Here is a 10,524-nt window from a genome sequence, read left to right as displayed (position 1 = left end):
CTAGTGATTTAATCCTCACACTGCTATTTATATCCCTATTTTATGGAATAGGAAACAATGACATACAATGGTCCAATAACTTGCTTCCAAACAATATGAATAACACATGATGGGGCTGAGATTCCAACTAAACCTCTGAACTATACAATCCAGGTTCTTAGTCACTAGGCTCGGTTGACACTCTATAATAGAGGTAACTAAATAAATTAATATTGAACAAACCTTTGGAATTTTTCCTAGGTATTCTGTATGTTCTCTTCTATTTTTATTTCATTTTGTAAAGAGAAATCCTTGCACTGCTTCTAATGACCCACTAATGAACCACATTGGCTCGAATAAAACCAAAAGGAAGAAATGTTGAGAAGAAAGAAGCCAAAACTGCGACATCTCACATAATGAAAACTTGGCTGGTCTATTACCTTTCCCCTCATTGCTATCTGCCTAAGTCATTCGAGTCTGCTACAATCTGGTGTGTCTGGTTCCAAAGGTAATATGTTTTCTGATTCATCAGAAGAAAGGGTAGTCATAATGTCATTTTCTTTTTCTCTCTTTTTTTAATTTTATGGTGAATTGACTGAAGTTTTACAGAGCAAATCAGTTTTCTATTCAACAATTTACACACATTTTGCTTCCTGTCACTAATTGCAGTCCCTTTAATGTAACATCCCTATCTAACTTCCTCTCTTTGTTTCCATTTCCTATTCTGCCTTCTTTTCTAACCCTCTAAATTTGTCCTTCAGCAAATGCTGACTTTTTGATTTCCAATGGTTAATTGTAAGGCAAGGGTGGGGAACATTTGTTCCGCCAAAATTCATAACATCATTCATGGGCCATCTAAAATCACCAACTTAAATCTTAGCCTACTATAATTGTTAGTCCTAGCATGGCACCATAGGATAAGCACACAACTTCAAGGTTGGTTTGAACAGCAAAATCACTGGTTCATATTAATCAGCCATTCTTATTCAGGGTTGCTAGGAGTCAGAAACGACTTGACAGCACTTAATAACAACAAATTTGGTCAAATATTTAATTAACTCACCCCTAAAGGGATGACATCTGTGGAAAGAGAAGGTGGAAAAGCTCCATGTCATCAGCCAAAACAAGGCCAGGGGCAGATTGTGTGGCAGACCATCTATTGCTCATATGCAAATTCAGACTGAAACTGAAGAAAATGAAAACAAGTCCATGAGAGCCAAAATATAACCTTGAACATATCCCACCTGAATTTAGAGATCATCTGAAGAACAGATTTGATACATTAAACACTAAAGATCGAAGACCAGAAGAGCTGTGGGATGACATCCAGAACATCATACAGGAAGAAGGCAAAAACTCATTAAGAAGACAAGAAAGAAGGGAAAGGTCAAAATGGATGTCAGAAGAGACACTGAAACTTGCTTTCCAGCATAAAGATGCTACAGCAAATGGAAGAAATGAGGTGGTACAAGAGCTGAACAGAAAATTTCAAAAGTAAGCTCGAGAAGACAAAGTCAAATATTATAACAAAATAGACCTGGAGTTAGAAAACCAAAAGGGAATAACATGCTCAGCATTTCTCAAGTTGAGGGAACAGAAGGAAAAATTCAAGTCTCAACTTTCGTTATTGAAAGATTTTCTGGGCAAATTATTGAATGATGCAGAAAACCTAAGAGAAGATGGAAGGAATACACAGAGTACTGTACCAAAAGGAAATGGTTGATGTTCAACCATTTAAAGAGATAGTTTATGATCAAGAGCCAATGATACTGAAGGAGGAAGTCCAAGGTGCATTGAAGGAACTGGCAAAGAACAAGGCACCAGGAACTGATGGAATAAAAATTGAAATCTTTCACCAAAGTGAGGTGGCACTGGAAGCATCTATGCCAAGAAATTTGGAAGACAACTATCTGGCCAACTGCTTGAAAGTGATCCATAATTGTGCCCTTTCCAAATAGAGATCACCCAACGGAATGCGGAAATCATCAGACAGTCTCTTTGATATCCCATGTGAGTAAAGTTTTACTAAAGGTAATATAGAAATGGCTGCAACCATGCATTGACAGAGAAGTTCCAGAGGTTCAAGTCAGATTCAGAAGAGGATGTGGAATGTGGGATATCATTGCTGATGTCTGATGGATCTTGGGTGAAAGCAGAGAATACCAGAAAGATGTTTACCTGGGCTTTATTGACTATGCAAAGGCCTTCAATTGTGTGGGTCATGACAAGCTATGGGCAACATTGTGGGGAATGACTATTCTGGAACACTTAACTGTGTTCATAAAGAACCTGTACATGGACAAAGAGGCATTTGTTCAAACAGAACATGGGAGCACTGAATGGTTTAAAATTAAGAAAGGTGTGCAAAAGGGTTGTGTTCTTTCACCATACTTACTCAACCTGTATGCTGAGCAAATAATACGAGAAGCTGGGTTATATGAAGCATAACATGGCATCAGGATTGGAGGAATATTCATTAACAACCTGTGAAATGCAGATGATACAACCTTGTTTGCTGAAAGTGAAGAGGACTTAAAATACTTACTGATGAAGATCAAAGAGCACAGTCTTCGGTATGGATTGCATCCCAATGTAAAGAACACAAAAATCCTCACCAGTCACTGGAGAAGGATATCATGTTTGGTAAGGTGGAGGGCCAGAGAAAAAGAGGAAGACCCCCAGTGAGATGGATTGGGAAAATGGCAGTAGCAATGGGCTCAAGCATGTCAACAATTGTAAGGTTGGCCCAGGACCAGGCAATGTTTCATTGTGTTGTGCATAGAGTCGCTATGAGTCGGTATTAACTCGATGGCACCTAACAACAACAACAACGTGATAACTGAAAGTGATATTGCCTTGGCAGGGCCAGACCAAATGATTTTTTCTGGCTTTATACAGCCTAAGGCCTGGACATTCCCCAACCCTGTTCTAAGAAGTAGGTCTCTCTCTAGTGTAATTTTGTTTCCCTTAGGTGTGGTGCTGTTGGATAAAGCACTGGACCTCAAGGTCAGTTTGAACCACAAGGTTGGTAGTTCAAACTCAACAACCGCTCCTCAAAAATCCTAACAGGTCACTGAGAATTAGAACCAACTGGACAGCACTTAACAACATCATAGGTCTGTCTATTGTTTGGCTAAATGGAACCATGGGGTAAATTCAATTCCGGACCTAAATGGTAACTAAGAGCCATAGTCCCTGGGGTTCCCTAGGTCTCTGATTAATAAGCATCTGTTCTTTTTTATGATTTTGAATTTTATTGTGCATTTTTCTCACACTCTATCCAGGATCTTCGAATATCATATTTTTTTTTTCCCTCCTTCCCTCCTGTCACTCCACCCCCTGTATCCCGTTAACCAGCAAAGAATCCCTCCCACCCCACCCCCACTATAGTATGGGTTCTTTTTCTTAAGTCTTTTACAATAGTGGTCCTGTACAGTATTTCTCCTTTTGTAACTGACTAATTTCACTAAATATAATGTCCTCAAGCTTTATCCATGTTATGTGGTAGCTTACAGATTCTTTGTTGTTCTTCAAAGTAGCATAATATTCCTTTGTATGTACCACAGTTTGTTTATCTATTCTTCAGCTGATGGACACTGAGGGTGTCTTCATCTTTTGCTATCGTAAATAGTGCTGCTATGAACATCAGTGTGCATATATCTACTCGTGTTATGGCTTGTATTTCTTGTGGGTAAATACCAAGTAGAAGGATTGCTGGATCATAAGGTATTTCTATTTTCAACCTTCTGAGGAAGTGCCATATTGCTTTCCAAGAGAGGCTGGACCATTTTGCAATCCCACCAGCAATGCAGGAGCATCCCAGTCTCTCCACATCCTCACCAGCATTTATTGTCCTATACTTTTTTTTATCTTTGCTGTCATTGTTGGTGTGAGATGGTATCTCATTGTTGTTTTGATTTGCATCTCTCTAATGGTTAGTGATCGTGAACATTTCTTCATATGTTTCTTGGCTGCCCGGATCCCTCCCTTGGTGAAGTGTCTGTTCATGTCCTGTGCTCATTTTTTAATTGGGTTATTTGTCTTTTTCTTGTAGAGGTGTTGTAGTTTCCTATATATTTTAGAAATTAGTCCCTTGTCTGATGTGTCATTGCAAGGTTTTTTCCCATTCTGTGGGTTTCCTTCTTACTCTTCTGGTGAAGTCTTTTGATGCACATAAGTTCCTAGTTTTTAGTATGTCTCAATAATCTATTTTGTCTACTTTTGTTTGTGTAGTTTTCGAAATGTTTGGTAGTCTTTGTATTCCCTGGATTAGTACCCTCACATTTGTCTCTATTTTTTCATTGATGGCCTGCATAATTTTGGGATTCACATTTATGCCTTTAATCCATGCTGAGTTGGGTTTTGTATAGGGCATGAGGTAAAGGTCTTGTTTCAACCTTTTGCATATCGCTTTCCAGTTCTGCCGGCACCATCTGTTAAAAAGACTATCCCCTCCCTATGCGATATGTTTAGGTACTTTTTGTCAAAAAATCAGTTGGCTGTATGTGGATGGATTAATTCTGGATTCTTATTTCTGTTCCAATAATCAATGTATCTTTCATTGTACCAGTACCAAGCTGTTTTGACCACTGTAGCCGTGTAATAAATTTTAAAGTCGGGGAGTGAGAGGTTTCCAACCTTATTCTTCTTAAGCAGTGATTTGCTTACCATGGGTCTCTTGCCTTCCCATATAAAGTTTGTAATTGTTTTTTCCATCTCCTTGAAGAATGTCATTGGAATCTGGATAATACCTTTTTCAAGTGACTGTTTAAGATTAGTTATTATGTTAGAAATTCTACATAAGGTTCCTATGACTCAGAAATGACTCAAAGGCACTTAACAACAATAATTATGTGGTTAATATAAGTTTTTATTTTTTAATTATTCACTATTTGGTAGTAAATTTAGAGTAAACCTAGTATGGGACAAAGAGATGTACTTAGGATTGAGTATTGTAACTTTATTGCCTGATTTATCATAATAAAATTTAGTTTAATAAATGCTCTCAACTCCTCGTGATTTTCAAAACATGTCCAGTATAAGATAATAACAGCATCCATCGAATGAAACTGTTTAATACAAAATGAAATTAATGTGGAAAACTTCAAATTTTCACTTCTCTAAAACCTATAGTGTGATTGGGGATTTAATTTTACTGAGTCAGAGCCGAGTTGATGGCACTTTACAACAATAACAACACCTAGAACACACAGTCATTGCACCAAAAAGAATTGGCCAATGTTCAAACACTTCATCAAGTAAAATATGATCAAGGACTAGTGGTACTGAAGAAGAAATCCAAGCTGCACTGCATTGGTGAAAACAAGTCTCCAGAAACAACAGATGAGATATATCGACAAACTGATGCAATGCTGGAAGCACTCGAGAACTGTGGAAGACAGCTACCTGGCCAAGAGTCTAGAAGAAATTGATATTTATGCCCATTCCAAAGAAAGGTGATTCAACAGATGGTGGAAATTATTGAATAACATCATTAATAGTGTGTGCAAATAAAATTTTACTAAAGATAATTCAAAAATGATTTGCAGCAGTACATCAAGAGGAAAAAGCTAGAAATTCAAACTGGATTCAGAAAAGGACAGCTGATGTCTGATAGATCTTGACTGAAAGGAAAGAGCATCAGAAAGGTTTTCACCTGTATTTACTTACTGTGCAAAGACATTCAGCTGTATGGATGATAACCAATTATGGATAATATCGTAGTTGTTAGGTGCCATAGTGTCCGTTCCAACTCATAGCAATCCTATGTATGCATAGCAGAGCAAAACACTGTCTGGTCTTGCACTATCCTCACAATTGTTCTTACATTTGAGCACTCTGCTATTGCCACAGTGCCAGTCCATCTTGTTGGGGGTCTTCATCTCTTTCATTGATACTGCATTTCGTCTAGCATGATGTCCTTCTATAGAAACTGGTCCTTCCTTATAATAAGGCCTAAGTATGAGAGAAGAAGTCTCACCATCCTTATAATACTATAAATAATGGAAATTCCATAACATTTTATGGTTTTAAATCATGAAACATGTGTTAGGGTTGTATCCTTTCACTATATTTATTCATTCTGTATGCTTAGCAAATAATTCTAGAAACTGGATTATATGCAGAACAACACAGTATTAGAATTAGAAAAAGATACATTTACAACTGTGCTTGCAAAATGTGAAGAGGACTTGAAGCACTTACTCATGAAGACCAAAGACTACAGCTTTACTATGGATTAAACTCCCACATAAAGAAAACAAAAATTCTCACAACTGGCCCAATAAATATCATGATAAACTGAGAAAAGACTGACATTTTCAGGGATTTTATTTTACTTGGATTTCATTTTACTCATGAAAACATCAGTCAATAAATCAGATGGCATTGCATTGGACAAATCTGCAAAAGATTTCTATAAAATGTTTGAAAGCAAAGATACCATTTTGAGGAATAAGGTGGACCTGACCCAAATCATGACATATTCAATCACATCATGCTTGCAAAAAAAATTAATAAGGAAGACCAAAGAAGCTATGATGTTGGTAAAGAATATTAAATATATAATGGGCTGCCATAGAAAGAGAAAAAAATGTATTGGAAGAAGAACAGTCAGACTGAACCTTAGAAGCAAGGATAGAAAGACTTAGTTTCTCATGTACTTTGAAAATTCTGTGAGGGACTAATTCCTTGAGAATGACATCATGTGTGGTAAAGTAAAGGGCCAACAAAAAATAGTCCAACCCTCAATGAGACGGTTTGACACAGTGCCTGCAACAGTGAACTCAAACATAGAAATAATTATGAAGATGGTAAAGGACAGGACAGTGTTTCATCTACTTGTACATAGGTACACTGTGACTACAGAGTCACTGTACCAGAAAGAAATGGACAACATTCAACCATTTAAAAAACTAGCATGTGATCAAGAGCCAATGGTACTGAAGGAAGAAGTTCTAGATGCACTGAAAGCATTAGTCAAAAACGAGACTCTGGGAATTCATTGACTACAAATGGAAATCTTTCAACAGACAGATACTGCAGTGGAAACACTCATTCATCTATGCCAAGAAATTTGAAAAACAGCTACCTGACCAACAGATTGAAAGAGATCCACCACATTGTGCCCATTCAAAAGAGAAATGACCCAATAGAATACCAAAATAATCAGACAATATCATCAATATCACATTCAAGTAAAATTTTGCTTAAGATCATTCAAAATTGACTGCAACAGTAGATAGACAGGGAACTGCCTGAGAATGAATCTAGATTCAGAGGAGGATGTGTAAGGAAAGATATCATTGCTGACAGCAGATGGATCTTCTCTGAAAGCAGAGAATACCAGAAAGACACTTACCTGTGCTTTAATGACTATGCAAAGGCTTTCAACTGTGTAGATCATGACAAGCTACAGACAACATTTCAGATAATGAGTCTTCAGAACTCTTAATTATGCTCATGAGGAACCCATACATAGACAAAGAGACTGCCATTAGAACAGAGCAGAACAAAGGTACATTGAATTATTTAAAATAAGGAAAGGTGCGCACCAGGGTTGTAGTCTTTCACCATACTTATTAAATCTGTACATCTGAAAAACTCAATTATGTGAGGAAAAGCATGGCATCAGGATTGAAGGAAGACTCATTAACAATCTGGGATATGCAGATGATATAACCTTGCTTGCTGAAGATCAGCATGGGTTTCAAAAATCCTCACCACTGGAGCAATAAATAACATGATAAATGGAGAAAAGATTGAAGTTGTCAAAGACTTCATTTAGCTTGGATCTACTATCAACACTCATGAAAGCAGCAGTCAAGGAATCAAATGACATAATGGACTAGGCAAATCTCCTGTGCAAGATCTCTTTAAAGTGTTGAAGAACAAACACATGAGTATTAGGACTAAAGTGCAGCTTACCCAAGTCATGGTAGTTTCATTGTGTTGCACAGTGAATAATGAAGACTGTAGAACAATTGATACATTTTAGTTATGGTGTTGGAGAAAAATATTAAAAGTACCATGGACTTCTAGAAAAACAAACTTATCTGTGTTGGAAGAAGTATAGCCAGAATATACCTTAGAATCCAGGATGGAGAGACTTTGTCTCTCATACTTGGAACATATTATCAGGAGGGGCCAATCCCTGGAGAAGGACATCATGCTAGGTCAATCCGAGGGTCAGTGAAAAAGAAGAAGACCCCCCAATGAGATAGACTGGCACAGTGGCAGCATCAATGGACTCAAACTCAATGATTGTGAGGATGGTGCAGGGCCATGCAGTATTTTGGTCTATTGTACAAGGTCACTAGGAGTTGGAAGTGACTCAATGGCACCTAACAACACCACCACCAATAGCCTATGAAGTGACTCAACAGACTTCGCAACAATAGCAAGAACAACCCAAATACCAATGGGAACTTCAGATAAAAAAAATATTTTTACTCTGAAAAGAGATAAAGAATGTGTTACATCAAGAATGGAATTTTCCTCTTAAAGAAATAATTTTCCTGCTACCAACGACAGAGGTTATGTGGCTTGTCTCAGTTTTGTTGTCACACTTAAGTTAATGTTGTGAATTAAGGAAAAGATGCATAGTAAAATCTTGTCTAGTAAACTATAGAATCAAAGGAAATAAAGTTGTCCCTAGGAATCAAATTAATAACAAATCTACAACTGCATTAATATGTTCTTAAGTCTATAAAGTATAGTCTGTGACATCTGTCACTTCAGAGTTAGAAGATAGGGAAAAATGAGAAATGCCTATAGCAAATTTTATCAATAATTGTATAAATCAAAAGTTTTATCATCTCACAAACACTCAAAATCCTCTTTGGGAAATAAATTGTGCTACATGCAAACTAATATGAACTTCATATATAATTGATAATAGCATGACATTTAGAAAATATAAAATGTCAACAGAGACATTATGAATAAACGTCGCAAAAGCCTATGTTCATAACAACAAAAATTTTTAAATTGGGGAAAATCATAGATTTTTTGTGTTTGAAATACCATTAGAAGTTATTTAGTTCAACCACTCATTCTAAACTTTACTCATCCTATAGCATCTGATCCAAGGAGCTCTGGTAGCATAGAGCTTACGAATAAGGCTGCTAACCTTAAAGTCAACAGTTCAAAACTATGAGCCGTTCTGCAGGAGAAAGATGAGACTTTCTGCTCCCATGAAGATTTGAAGCCTTGGAGACCCTATACAGAGTTGCTATGAATCAGAACCAACTCCATAGCACATTACCACCACTACCACCATAGCATCCCCTCCAGAGTGTGGGCAATTCCAACTGGAGTGCTGATAAGGGTACCGAATCACCCAAATGTTCCTAACCTGTATTTCTACAAAAAAACAAAACAAAACAAAACAAAATAAAAATCATCACGGGGACACATGTAAATAAAAAAGATGAGGAAACAACTTTGAAAGTACCTGTTTCCAACCTCCCACAGGAAACAAGTATTCCATGTCCTTTTTAACTTCACCCACTTACTCTTCAAAATCTTAGAAAGTGAATGTGGGCCCTTTGTTGCTGTTGTTGTTAAGTGCCATGGAGTCAATTCCCACCCACAGCAACCCTGTATAGGGTTTCCAAGGAGTAGCTGGTGAGCTTGAACTGCTGATGTTGTGGTTCAAACTGACATTGCAGTCCAGTGCATTAGCCCAGAGCATCACACCAGGACTCCATGGGCCCTTTAGAAAGTACGACTAACTGTACTGAGAACCAGGGATAGAAAATGAATATGAAATGGGAGGAGGGTCAACAGCAGGTTTGAGCAGCTTTCTCCATTATAAAGTACTAATGAGTTGGCACTGTAGTTCACAATATGTCAATCTTTAAAAAGGCTGATCAACTCTAGGTACACTGCGCTGGCAAATCAAAAGACAAAACACTCAAACAGGGGGAGCCTGGCAGTGGACCTCACCTCAATTCTACCATGTATAGGTATACCTCATGAGCAGCTGCATTCTGCAGTATCTAACTTCATTGTAGAGGCAAATCTCATAAAGATAAAGATACTATTGCTGGTGGTTAAGTAACATGGAGTCAGTTCCAACTCACAGTGACCCTGTATAGGTTTCCAAGGCTGTAAATCTTTATGGGAGCAGGTAAGCCTAATTTTACTCCTGCAGAACAGCTGGTAGTTTCGAACTGCTGACCTTGAGGTTAGCAGCCTGATTCATAAACACTACGCTACCTGAGCTCCTTAGAATACTTTGTTGTTGTTGTTGTCAGGTGCCACTGAGTCGGTACCGGCCCACAGCAACCCTATGCACAGCAAAATGAAACACTGCCTGATCCTGGGCCAATCTCACTACTGTTGCCATGCTTGAGTCCATCGATGCTGACACTTGGCCATCCATCTCATTGGGGGTCTTCCTCTTTTTCTCTGACCCTCCACTTTATAAAACATGATATCCTTCTCAAGTGACTGGTCCCTCCTGACAATATGTCCGAAGTATGAGAGACGAAGTTTGGCCATCTTGGCCTCTAAGGAGCACTCTGGCTGCACTTCTTCCAA

The sequence above is a fragment of the Chrysochloris asiatica genome, unplaced genomic scaffold, assembly GCF_000296735.1.
Source record: "Chrysochloris asiatica unplaced genomic scaffold, ChrAsi1.0 scaffold00029, whole genome shotgun sequence".
In the NCBI taxonomy this organism is placed as follows: domain Eukaryota; kingdom Metazoa; phylum Chordata; class Mammalia; order Afrosoricida; family Chrysochloridae; genus Chrysochloris; species Chrysochloris asiatica.
This window is presented reverse-complemented; position numbering follows the sequence as displayed.